Here is a 14,034-nt window from a genome sequence, read left to right on the forward strand (position 1 = left end):
TTAATAGGTTGGGACTCCTCTGCTGACCATCATGATCCATTGCCCTTTAGTGCCTTCTAGCTAGATTTTAATTAACTACTTCAAAATGTATTTTCTTCTTACACTGTTCCCTGTTTTCTTTGCTAAACTTTTCCCATTTGTAGGGACATCTGTCTGCACCTCATTCATCTTTTTGTCTTCCTTCAAAATCAATATTCATAAATCAGAAATCAAACCTGTAATAACTCATTTCCATTACAATGATTACAGTCCTTTTATATTTGTCTTTCTCATCCACATGCCTGTATTTCTTACTTGCTCTTTTCTTTGTGTACTTGATTTCGTCCCTTGAAATGTAGTTTTAAAAATTCCTTGGAGCGCTGTCCGCTCTTTCGTAAGTTTTGTGATTTCTGATGTAAGCCATCTTATTGTCGCACAAGTGTCATCTCCAAATCCAGCCCTCCAACAAAGTCAAGCCCTCTCCCATCACACACAACCTTTTGTATGTCCATTAAGGTCGGCAGCCTGTTTTGCTCCTCTCCCCAGTCCCTTGCAGGTGCTCTCCTGGCAACACTTCACCTCCTCCTGCTCTCAAATTGCTGGCAGTGAAAACCCCTCCGGCAACCTTAAGCTAGTGTGCACACTGAGAGCACCAAGAAGCCAAACAATGCTAAAAATCAGCTCATTTTGATAACATGACTCAGACTTTTCATTACATCTAATGGCAAGCTCTAGTTTCTATTTTTTCACCATGTATTGCTGTCTGCATGAAACCTCACCACTATGTGGAAACCGGGGTTTTTTTTTCACTTTCCAGTGAAGATGGAAATGATGTCTCCCATTTAGGAGACTAGAATAAAACAAAAAACTAACTGTGTAGCCCTCTATAAATCTAGTGGAAAACTATAGGCACTGGGCAAATAAATAAAATATCATATGAATAAGATGAAATAAAGTGCTTTAAAAATTGCTAATATTTCCCTTAAAATAGAAACTATCATCCTAACAGCCACAGAACATATATAACCCTGGCCATTACTTCAGTGCTCAATATTTGTCACATTCTTATCGAAACACCCACTCCCAAGGAAAAAGCCTCCTCTGCAGCTTCAAAGAGGGAACAAATACATTTGAAAACCAAAATCAAGGATCATAAGCTGTCTAGAATAGTCCCCCTAGTATATGCATCCTTCCACTTTCTACCAAGGTATAAGCTGTGCAAGGACTATTTGCCTTTCTAGCTACCAGCATACTACTAATAGCATGACTAAAATGAAAGCGTGTATAGCTCTAATGGGCCTATCACCAGCATGATATAATGGACTTTAAAAGCCTTCCCACAGTTGGGTTTGGGTTTTTTTTTTGGTCAAACAGTGGAAATTCAGCACAGGATAAATTAGATGTTCTACTTACAAAATAAAAATTAGGCCCTCTTTATACATCAACAGGGTAACATTTTGTCATTAAACATCTTCCTATAATCAGAGGACAAAAGTATACCCTAGTCTGAACATAATTGTGGCACTGCTATAAAATCATGATTTGCTGAAGTGATGCTTTTTCTTAAAATTAAAACAGAATTACATAAATGAACTCTTCCATCTGATATCCCAAACGATTTAATCATCTAAAAAAAGAAACCTGAATAGTATAATTATTTGCTTTTGGGGAGTCAGAAGTCCAAAAATGGATGTGGAAGCTATGCAAAACCTGTGAGAGAAGAACTGTGAGATTTAAAGCTGCATTTGCCAGGGTTCATTATCCCCAGCAGAGCATTACAAATCCAGGGCAGAGGCAGCGGTACACTCCGTAGTCAAGGGGAGGTAGACATGACACTTTGGGAGGTAGTAGATGAGCACGTTGTGAGGTACTCCTGATTAACTTGGCCTGCCTGAGTGATACAGTGCTCTGCTGCTATAAATAAACTTACTGTTTGCCACAATAAACTTATACAAATTTGTACATACTTCTACCAGTTGCCACAGGGCTGTCTAGGACACACGTGACATCCACAGGTTGTCAATGACAGTACTCACGACTTTCCTTCAACTCCTCTGAAGCTCGAGGTTGAGCCTTCTTCAGGTCTGCTCTCAGACACAAGGAGGAAGATGGAAAGTGGGAGGTGTAGGAAATCTGCATTCTCCACAGTGCAGCTCCCAGCATGTAACCTGTTTCTGAAAGGGAAGCCCAAGCGATTTTTTCAAATCTCTGTTTTTTGAAAGAAATAGCAGAAGTGGTGATGTTGACTCTTAATCCTAGGAAAGGCAAAATATAGCTGTAACAGGCCAAAAAGTACTTGTAATGCTATAAGCAAGCCTGCAGCTGTATTTTATTTTGATTCAAACAACTAGTAACCACACTCAGGCTAAAAGAAGGGGAGGACTAGAGAATTTGAGGCAAAAATTGCAGCATAAAAACCACCACGGCACTAAGTAATGTAAAACCCACAAAGACAATAAAGCAACAGAAGCCAGTGCAATCTCAGGGCTAACAGCTAACGGGAAAAAAGAAAAAAGGCCAGAGTTTGTATTTTTATTTACATCTGGAGAGTTTGGGATTAAATACAATTAAGACAAAATTTTGGGATGCCAGCCAGTAAATACTCATCTATCTTTCAAAATTTAGAAGAATATGCAGAAATGTCACAATATCTTGGCATTTTTAAACACTCATTAATAATGTTCAAGTCTGCAAAAGTGTATCTGTTTCCAATTCTGTTTGTTTGTCCAGAACTGGTGAAAGCATTGTTATCCACCAGCAAAACTGCTGCTTTCAACAGTGAGTTAAAGCCAAAATCTACTAAAGAAATGCAATCATCACTTAAAAATACATATTTCAACATATTTATCAACGCTACGTTCTTATTTTAACTCCAAAATAAAAGCAGTGTTTTCTTTACATATGGATGTTTTCTAAGGACTGTGCTTCACCCAATACTTTCACAAGAGAATACAGACAGTGGAAAGCTGCTTTCCCTAACGTTCCCATAGGAAACCATTACTCGAGAATTTTTACGAAGTGAGCACAAAACTGCCAGTCACCAAAAAGCAAAGTAAGATTTTCCTGATGCATCCTGTTCTTTAGTGCCCAAAGGAAAGCTTCTAGGTTGATCAAGCACTTCTCAACATATTTTTAGAAGTCTTAGGTTCTATTATTTACATTAGTTTTTTTCTTTTGTGTGTTAGAATGGATCCTACCTTTACTCAATCTACTTGAATTTCCTTTGCAATGTAAACAAATCCATTAGCCGAAGACCCTGGCTCACTGGAGTGAATAAAACTGGCTTACATCAGATGAAAATCACAAGAAAAGGAAACGCAAGTATTTAAAAAAAAAATGTATCTGTCAACACCAAAACTCTGATTTTACTTTCATGCAGGATACCTGTTTTTCCTATTTCTCAAATCAGTTGCAGACTCTCTTGCTTTGATTCCAGCTTCAAAGAGAAATTTGGCATTTATTCTCTGAGGAAGGAAAACTCTGTATCATGCCTCTTTGATGTCTTGTTACATAACTAAAGCCCCCAACTTTATGGGGGTAAAATTAAATACTATCATCAACAGCAACCTAGCTACCAGAAGAAAAGAGTTTATTAGCAGTAAGCAACGTTTGAGCTGAAAGTGGGTAAGCCTTGGTTTATATGTAAAATTAAAATATCAACGAATGCACTTAGGATTTTTCTTAGAGAAAGAGTTTGGTAGATACGACTTTCTCACCATTTCTTTCATCAATATTGAGCTCCATAATCTGAACGTTACTTAGCGCAGGCCCAAACGTCTGTCTCAGTAGGAACCAGGCGTACGTAAAATAGAGCAATGATGTGTTGTTTTAGTGCGGTGGAATATAAAATAAAGCACCAAATAATGAGCTCTTCTGATGTGTTGCCTACATTTTGCAGTTAATGACCACAGCTTATGCCTACTCACGTATTTTACAAACATAGCAAGTGAGGTCAATAGAGGAGGGAAAAAAAAAAGGCAGCGAAAGGTCTGCTCACTTTGTAAAATAAAGCTCATGAGTGAAAATCTCGGACTGAAATCTTGGCTTTCACTGAACTGCAACAGGAAGGAGTCTCCAAGAAACAACCTCCTAACTCTAACCTTTGCCTGAGCAGATCATTTGCTGCACGGTCTCTCTGGGGTATGAAAGGTCCCTGGCACCAATATACAATTTCAAAACTGCAAACAAAGATTAGGAATAAAAGCCCTACACTTATACCTAAAAAGAAGAAACATAAATGGTATTTTAAAAGATACAAAGTTTAACCCAGTTCATTAAAGGTTCTCCTGCCTGCCTAATTTCCACCAGTTTGATTCAAATAGGCAAGCTTGTACTCTAGGGACCTCAGGGAGGGGTGTGGGGGAATAGGTTGTTTAGTATGTTAGTTAAGCCATAGTGAGAATTAAATTTTGAAAAAGCCTAACCTACCATCAGGAAATAATTTCCTTTTTTAAAATAGCGAAAGATATAAGAGAAAACCTCCAGATAAATGTTGCTTTCATAATCAGTGTTGGACCAGGAAGATAAGCATGTTAAATACATCATGGTTATCACTTCTATATTAGGCCTCTAATATATCCCTGGGAGGAAGTTTGCTTTTAGAAAGACAGCACAGGTTAATGGACCAGACCTAGTAACGGCCAAGGCCTCCAGCTACAATAATCCTGGTACATTTTGTTCTTTAGGTTGCTATCGAACATGAGGTTGCTCTGCCTCCACCTGCCTCCCCAAGCTGCCGTGGCTGCATGACTCCAGTCATAACTGGAGTTGGCACCCTGATTCCTTTGGTTTTTTAATCCCCCATACCAACATGTGCACAGATTAATTACCCCACACTAGAAAAAGCAATACATTATTTACAAAAAGGCAAACCCCTGCCTTTCTCCTTGGTTTGTCTTTTAAACATGGCAGCCATCCCATCTGTCACTTGATTTTCCCCAAAACGCTAAATGTGAAAGTTTGCACAGATTCAGCCAGAATGAAAGGCAAACTTCAAGAGAGCCAACACAGAACACCGCTGTAATTTAATCCTTATTCCAATATGTTCTCAGGTGTTCAACCTAAAAAATGAAAATAAAATACTCACTAACAATAATAAATTAGAGAACTTAACATTAGCCTACAGGAAATTGTTCCTCGTAATTTCTAGCGAAGAATTACTAAGCACACTAAATGTCAACATCAAGAAACAATTTTCTTAATTTACTGAAACTATCAGGTTGGCTACATGTAGTTCAAGAAGGGGTTTTTTTTGCCTTTTTCCTTCCTTCCTTAACCTACAGAGAGTAATTGTCATTAGTAGGACTTCATGGATTTTACTAGTGAATAGTGGGTCTGAAATAGTTTATTAATTAAAAGTCAGCTTTCTCTTTGAGGCTTTAAATCTTCATTGCATCTTGGAAAAGCTAGATAGATTGACACGCAATGAATTTAGAAAACACTGAGGCAAAAGAATACAGTCAGTGAGAGGGGAGCAATTGGAACAGGAGAGAAGAGGAGCCGATATAATCCAATCCTCTTCTTGCATGAACAAACCTGGGGACTAAGTTAAATATTTATCTGCAGTACAGGTGTATAAAGAGCAAAATTACACTGTCCCATCTTTAGCTGCAGAGAAAGAAAAAAAAAAATCATTTTTGTGCTCATTTATATACTGGCCTTACTGCTAAGACTTACAATACAGGTACTATTTGTAATGGGAATATATGATAAGCAGAGCAGCCTTCACCTACACACCGTTAAGAGCTTAAAACATCTGGGTCACAGTAAACTGCCAAAATATAATAAATAGCCATTTGTATTGCTCTGAATGTTGCAATTATGATTAGCGATGCTTTGTTTTTAAATAGTGTTTTACAAACAAGAGCAATGTAATTTCTGACATTGCAGGAACTGCAAAAACTGAGGTCCAGAGAAATGCCGTGATGGGCGGAGTCCCCACAGTGGGCCAGTGCTGGCAGAGCTGGCAACTGAAACCACTCCAAAGCTCTGTCTAGTTGCTCATACTGCCCCATCCATTAATAATCACCTGAAATAATTCATCCTGCTGGCACTTTTTAAAGCTTCTTGGTCTGAAAAACCATGGCTATGTAATTCAAGATGCAGCATGATAAGAAGCAGGTTTTTGCCAACTCGCAAAATAAATATTCTACTTCAAGAAAGATTTATTTTAAACAATACAGTTCCTGAACTACATTTTATTGTACACAGAAAGGCATGTGGTACGAGAAAAACATTTGAAAAAAGTATATCACAGGCACAAAATACTTTGTTAATGTCTCATAACTGTTTGTGCTGCATTCAGCTTTTTTTTTTAAAGTAACTGAAACAATGCAAAAGGAAACTAAAAATAAAAAAAATAAAAATGAAACTTGCCCTCTAAAAACTACACGCCCTTGTTGACTGCCTCATAATAATTACTGAAAGAAATGTTCTGCTGTGGAAAAATACAGAGGTTCTTTCATATCCATCACAAAAAACATACTTTGTGGTTCACAGGTGCAAAAATGAATAGACTGAATACATATTAAATTCTAATGCCGCTGAATTGTGCAGTACAGAATTACAGTCACAGTTTTTTGAGTTCTTTATTAAATTGAGTGAGTCAGAAGTTTCACTCCAAGGACTATACTGAATGTATTTGTCATTTGTTAGTAGAACTACAAGCTCTTTTCCATTCTTTCTCTCTCTGCCTTTTTTTGGGGGGGGGCGGGGCAAGTCACTAATGTTCATGCACAGAATAAGCTATTTAACTTGTTTAACTATTTTAATTTATTTAAAATCATTACTCAAACAGCTGGGATCACCTTGGGGTTAAATGACAGGTTTCTTGGTTTATTACCATGATACATAGCTGTGTAACTGAGGCAGAAAAAGCAATGGGACAGAGGTGTTAATGGCCCAAACAAAATGCTCCAGCAAACCAACCAAACCAGGAGGATGGGCTGGGCTGAAATAACATCACCACCTAAACAGTCAGAGATAAGCAGATTTGCTGACACCTCCTACACCTATTCCAAGCAGATTTTCTTCAAATGGTGAATAGACTATTTGTGATGTCTCTGCCTCATTACATTAAAAGATCTGACAAAGACTATTCCTTAATCAACATCTAAGGATGCTATCATTATCCCATGACTTTGTTTATACTGGTAATTAAACAAGCTAAATACACTCAACAGCCAAAACCCAGTAATAAGCATGGAACCAATATACAAACTCTCCTACTCATATTTTTCCCTTTTACCTCCCCTCACAGGCCTCCTGCCTTCCAGCATTGGCTTTTCCATCTTCATTCAAAGAAAACGTTCAAGACTTTGATCTGATGAAGTTCAGAAGACAAAGCTGATGAAACTTTAGCTTCTTTCAGATAGTTCTGCCTGCAAAATCTGAATGCTTAAGACTTCTCAGATTGTCCCCCAAGTATGAATATTTACGTTTAATTTTTTATTTTTTTTTTTACTTTGCTCAAGAAATCTAAATTGACATAGTCATAACACTGTATGCCAGGCCACCAAAGTAGATGTGTAAAACAAGAGGTGGCAAAAGGTATAGAAAAAAAGCAAGCTAGTTCAGCGTATGCATTTTAATACCTAATACCATTCTTCCTTGGGTCATACACTTGTAGTGTCTCTCCTGTTCATATATATATATACACACACACTGAGAAGGAACTCTGAATAGCATAACGAAATAAAATGGAAAGGACTATAATCTCCACAATGCTCTGAATCTGGCCCATTCTTTTTTAAAGCCTCTCCTTAAAAAAACAATTTTTGCTATTTCTCTGCTTAAACTTGAGATTCCAAAATTCAGAGGAAAAAAAAAGAAAAAAACCTAAAGAAATTAAAAAAAAAGGGGGGGGGTGTCAGTAAAGGAGTATTTTGTACCTCAACTGCCAAAGCACACAGCAAAGGACCTTGAAAACACGTATCAAATCTCAGTACTTGTCTCTCCCGTCCCTATCACTTGATTTGGGACAGTCTGCAGAAAACATTGCTTTGTGCATTTGAGCACTACTCATCTCTGGTGGCATGTTTAGACAAACTCATATACAGTATAAACCTCTTACTAGTCTAAATCTCTGAACACATTATCTTCCCAGGCTTCCCAGTAACACCAAGACAATTCTGCACTCATCCTTCCAGGCTTTGAAGGAAATGCAAAGACACTGTAGGGGGGATAGAAGAAAAGTCTTGATATTCATTAACTGTAGCAGGAGAGTAAAACAGGCTGCCCCAGAGGCTTCTGTAGAAAGATTTTGGGGTGACAGCAGCCCTCAGACCCTTCTGGCAGTGCGCTGGGGTCTTGGGTGGGGAGATGAGCATAAGGATCTCACTTGCAGAGAAGCCACAGGCAGGAACAGCTGATGAAGATCTTGGATGAACTCATCCTCCAACTGCTCCGTTTGCCAGTCCTCATTCCTGTAACTGCCAGCAGAGCCAAGAGTATTCGATCACCATTCAGTCACGCGCTCTGATTTATCTGGATATGAGGCTGCTGTAAGGGTTGTATGAGCACTGCTCTGTGCATCATGTGCAAATAACAGAGAAACCCTGGTGGCTCTGCATTAGTGCATTGCGCTGGACTTCGTACACACCCCAACCCATCTGCTCCTGCAAAACAGTGCAGCCAGACCACATCGCTGTTTCTCATTACATAAATGCACTCCTCTGATTTCCACTCAAACGTAGGTTTAATTCTGTTTTACTGTTCTTCTGTTCCCAACAATCTGTCCTCATATCTTCCCTGTCCTCAGCTGCGTGAATCTTCAGTACCTAACTAGCAATGTTACCAAAAAGCTCGGAATGAAGAACTTATCAACACCAATTTAGTGTAGATAAGCAGACACTTCTTTATTGACGGCCGGGTGCGCGGGCGAGTCCTCTCACGAACCACGCACACCTGTCTTCAAAACAATACACCTTATATTAAGACTTATCGATACATATTCATTAGATTTCCAAGAAAAGTTATACATATTCATTAGATTTTTGGGAAATCATTAGCATATGTGAATATCTTTTACGCAGGCGTAGTGAAGGTCTCTCCGAGGCGTGGTAAGTCTTGGAGGCGGGTAGCTTTTGACCAGGAGGTGTGTTTTGGTATTATAATGAAGCAAAGTTCGTCTAGAGTTTATGATTTCTTCATCGATGTTATGGCAACAGGTGCAATCCATCCTTTTTGACAGTAGCTATGCAGTTATCTCTAACGGCTCTAGCCAGGGACCTTCCAGGAGCTTTGTACTGCACATTCTATCTTTGGGGATCGGCCGCTGCGTTCCAAACAGGCCGTTGTCAGGTAACGTACTGACAACTCTTACACCACCCCGTTGTCAGGTATTTCTTTATCTTGTTATTTAAGTTCTAAATGTTCCTACTAGATGATTTTAGTCAATTTCTCCGGCCTTGATACGGGGCTATACAGGGGATTTTACAGCAGACACTGGTTGGTGGTTAAATATATAAAATACAACATACATATGATTTTGCTAAAATATTAAAACTAAATATGATTAATTCTAACTAATAACAAATTAATGACAAATCAGTAACATTTCCCCCCTTTGAAAGTGTTGAAAATTATTTCAATACTTTCACATCATCTATCTAATATTTATTTATTATTATTCTGAGAGTCAATATTTGTTTCGGCATATACTGGTGGTGGACTGTATTCTGGTGAAACAATTGGAACCTTTCTCATGATCATGCAATTTACTGTAATTCTATTGGTAAATTGTTTCTTCAGACATTTTTTTCAGGAATGCTAATCAATTGGTTTGTTTCTACTTGTCTTTTTGTTCCTGATTATCAAATCAGTCCAGGTTTCTATTATCATTATCTGTTAAACTAATATAAAAAAAACAAACACAAACAGATATGAAAAATTAGACATGTTTCAGAGTCAGTTTTAAAGTTTTTGGATCCCGGCTAATTTTTCATGGAGTAGGTGTTTTCTTCACTTGAATGTAGTATATCCAAACATCTGATTTTGTAATTCTAATAGCTGTAAAGGTGGTTAACAGTATCTGGAAGGGTCTTTTTCAATGTTCCTGCAGGGTTCGGAAGTCCACGTTTTCACATAGACATAGTCTCCTGGTTGTAAGTTATGCACCGGAACTTCCAGGGATAATGGTCTATTCTACACCACTGCTCTCCGAATTGCAGTCAAAGTTTTTCCTAAGGAAAGCAAATAGTTATACACATCTTGTTTTCCTTTTACCTGCATGTTCGGGTTTGGTTCTGGAGATTCATAAGGTTTCCCATACAATAATTCATAAGGACTGACTGAGGTTCCACTCTTTGGCTGTATTCTGATTCGTAATAATGTCAATGGAAGTGTTTGAGGTCATTTTAAATTAGTCTCTTGACAAATTTTGCTTATTTGTCTTTTAAAGGTTTGATTCATTCTTTCTACTTTTCCACTGGATTGTGGCCTCCATGGGGTATGTAAATCCCATGTGATACCCAGAATTTTGTTAACATTTTGGACCACTTCTGCAACAAAGTGTGGACCTCTGTCAGAAGAAATTCTAATAGGAACTTTAAACCTTGGAATTATTTTTCGTAGTAACCATTTTACTACTTCTTTTGTTCGTGTGGAACGACAGGGAAAAGCTTCTGGCCATCCTGTAAAAGTATCAACCCCCACCAGGATGTACCGATACCCATTCTGTCTAGGTAGTTCTAAAAAATCTACTTGCCAATAATCTCCAGGCTCTGTACTAGATTTTATTCGACCTCTTTGAACCTTTTTCCTGATTATTGGATTATTTTTCAAACATACTTCACATTTTGCAGTTATTTTTTTTTAGCTATTCTTAACATTCTGAGTGATACCACTTGTTTTTTGTAAGGAAGTTATTAAGGCTTCTGTTTCCAGTGACACTCCTGATGCTTTGTTTGAATTATTTCTCTCATCAAAAAGGGTGGAACTACTACTTGTCCTTTAGGTGTTACCCACCATCTGGCTAGGTTTTTCTTAGCATTTAATAATTGACCTAGCTTATCATCTTCCTCTGAGTATTTTCGTTTTTCCCTAGGGAGAGTTACTGTTTTGGAGGGAATTAATGCTATTTGCAATGTTCGTTCTTTTGTTATCTTTCTTGTTGTTTGGTCGGCTAAATTATTTCCAGTGATTTCCTTTGTGTTTCTAATTTGATGTGTTTTACAGTGTATGATTGTTACCTGATCTGGTTTCTGAACTGTTTGTAATAATTGTAAAATTTCATCTTGGTGTTTAATATTTGATCCCTGGGAGGACAATAATTTTCTTTCTTTCCACAGTGCTGCATGGACATGTACCACTTCAAAAGCATACTTTGAATTTGTCCAAATATTTACTTTCTTCTCTTCGCTTAGTTCTAAAGCTCGAATCAAAGTAATAAGTTCTGCTTTCTGAGCTGAGGTGGTACTTGGCAATGCTTCTGCTTCTATAACTGTGGTGTCTGTTGTTACCGCATATCCAGTGTATCGAACTCCTTGTTCTATAAAGCTGTTACCATCTGTATACAGGTCCCAGTCCGGTCACTCCAATGGTACATCCTTTAAATCTTCACGACTGGAATAAACATACTCAATAGCAGCCAGGCAATCATGTTCCAATTGTCCTTCTTCCTGTATGGAACTTAAAAACACAGCTGGATTTGCCAGGTTAGTTGCTTTTAAAATTACATCATCTTGTTAATATTACTTGGTACTTCATCATTCTGCTCGGAGATAGCTAGTGTCCCCCCTTTTGTTCTAGAACAGTTTTCACCATGTGTGGGATATAGACTGTTATTGTTTTTCCCAAAGTCAATTTCCGAGGTTCTTGTATAATCATCACTGTTGCAGCCACTGTTCTAAGACAATTTGGCCACCCTTTACTCACTGTGTCCAGTTGTTTGGAGAAGTAGCCAACTGGTCATTTCCAGCTCCCCATTTTCTGGGTTAACACACCAAGTGCCAGGTGTTGTCTTTCATGAACGAACAGCTGAAAACCTTTAGTTAAATCAGGGAGGCCTAAAGCAGGTGTAGACATTAAAGCGTGTTTTAACTCTGTAAAGGCCCTTTGCTGTTTTGGACCCCACACAAAGGAAGAGTTCTTTTGGGCCTCATATAACGGTTTAGCTATTAGACCGTAGTTCATGATCTAAAGACGACACCACCCTGCCATTCCCAAGAACGCTCTAAGTTCATGGATATTTTTCGGCTCAGGTATACTACAGATGGTTTCTTTGCGATCTTTTCCCAATTGTCTCTGCCCTTTCGAAATCTCAAAGCCCAGATATATCACAGTCTGACATGCTATTTGAGCTTTTTCCTGGATATCTTGTACCTATTTAGTCCCAGAAAATTCAAGACATCAATGGTTACCTGTATGCAGGTAGATCTTTCTTCTGTAGCAATCAATATGTCATCCACATATTGTAGAAGGAAATGTTCAGGCCTTGGTTTGTCCTGTTTCCAGATTTCAAGCTCTTTTGCCAGCTGGTTTCCAAAAATTGTCAGGCTATTTTTAAATTCTTGGGTTAGTCTTGTCCATGTCAGCTACATCTTTTGCCCAGTTTCTGGATTTTCCCATTCGAAAGCAAACAACTTTCTGCTTTCCTTCTCCAAGGGTATGCAAAAGAAAGCATTTTTTTTAGATCAAGCACTGTAAACCACTGATGAGTCTCCTTTAACGCTGTTAACAATGTATAAGGATTTGTAACCACAGGATATATGTCTTTGGCTATTTGATTCACTGCTCTCAAATCTTGCACTAACCTGTATTCTCCCGAGGGTTTTCTAACTGGTAAAATAGGAGTATTATATTCAGATTCACATTCCTCCAAAATTTTATACTTCAAAAATTTGTCAATCAATTTCTTTAACTCTTGTTTAACTTCTGGTTTAATTGGGTATTGTTTAATTTTTACTGTTCTTGTATCTTTTTTTTTTTTTTAGATCTCTTTTTTTACAGGTGCTGTTAATTTTGATTTACCAGGAATATCTGTTTCTCACACTGTAGGGATCACTGCAAAATCTACCTCTGGTGGAATTTCCTGCTCCTCCACTTTTTCTTGTATCATTAGGATTTCTTCTGTTTTTGACTCAGGTATCTTCAAAAGAGTTTTCCTTTCTTAAAAACAATTTGTGCATTTAATTTAGATAACAAATCCCTTCCTAACAAGGGTATCGGGCATTCTGGTACATACAAAAATTCATGTGTAATTATTTTATTTCCAAATTTCATATCCAGAGGTTGCAGGAATGGTCTGTTTTCTTCTTTCCCTGTTGCTCCTACTATGTTTGTTGTTTTTGTTCTAATTTTTCCTTTACAAGTATTTAATACCGAAAATGTCGTTCCTGTATCTATTAAGAATTTAATTTCTTTTTTCCCAGCTTAATTATAACCAGAGGCTCAGCTGGGTTCCCCTCTGGTCCTTTTCATTCATCCAAAACCGTCATTCTGGTTACTTCCTTTTGAATATTTCCTCCTGAGCACTGCACATTTTTAGGACAATCTTTTCTTCAATGTCCTTCCTCCCGACACAAAACACACTGATTCACTCCTAAGGGGGTGTTAAAATTCCAATTGCTAAAATTCATAAATCCTCTCCGTCCACTGCCACCTCGTCTTCTTCTTTTACCTCGTCTTCTGTCTGCTGTTCCTGTCATTACGGCCAGTAATCTATTTTCTCTGATTTTCCTTTCTTCTTTTCCCTGTTATTATATACTTTCCATGTTGTCTCCAACATTTTATTCAAACTCCTTGAATCCTCTCTCTCCAGCTTCTGAAGTTTCTTTCTTATGTCTGGTGCCGACTGCCCCATAAAAATCAAAGCCAACTGTATCTGAGCCGCCTCTGTTTCTATTCTTAAATCAGTATATTTTCTGGCAGCTTCCTTCAATCTTTCCAGAAACGCTGAGGGAGATTCATTCTTATCTTGTCTCACCTCATATAATTTAGACCAATTCAAAGATAGCATGTTTAACTTCATATAAAATCTATTTCTGATACCGACTCAGCCTTTCTCTATGTTCCACGTTATTTGGATCCCACTGCGGATCCCCAGACAGAAAATTC

General features: G+C 38.0%; 1 protein-coding gene across 20 annotated transcripts in view; it reads right to left on the minus strand.

Annotated features, from left to right (window-relative positions):
• Window positions 1-14,034, minus strand: part of PCDH15 (protocadherin related 15) — an 852,429-nt gene that overhangs the window by 481,225 nt on the left and 357,170 nt on the right. The window contains exon 1 of one of the 20 annotated variants that reach the window (XM_030030438.1): window positions 2,016-2,039. The exons of the other annotated variants lie outside the window; for them this stretch is intronic. The gene's annotated coding sequence lies outside the window, so the exon portion shown is untranslated. Of the gene's footprint in view, window positions 1-2,015; window positions 2,040-14,034 lie in introns of those variants that run through there. 20 annotated transcript variants of the gene reach the window in all.

The sequence above is a fragment of the Aquila chrysaetos genome, chromosome 11 (genome assembly GCF_900496995.4).
Source record: "Aquila chrysaetos chrysaetos chromosome 11, bAquChr1.4, whole genome shotgun sequence".
Lineage (NCBI taxonomy): Eukaryota > Metazoa > Chordata > Aves > Accipitriformes > Accipitridae > Aquila > Aquila chrysaetos.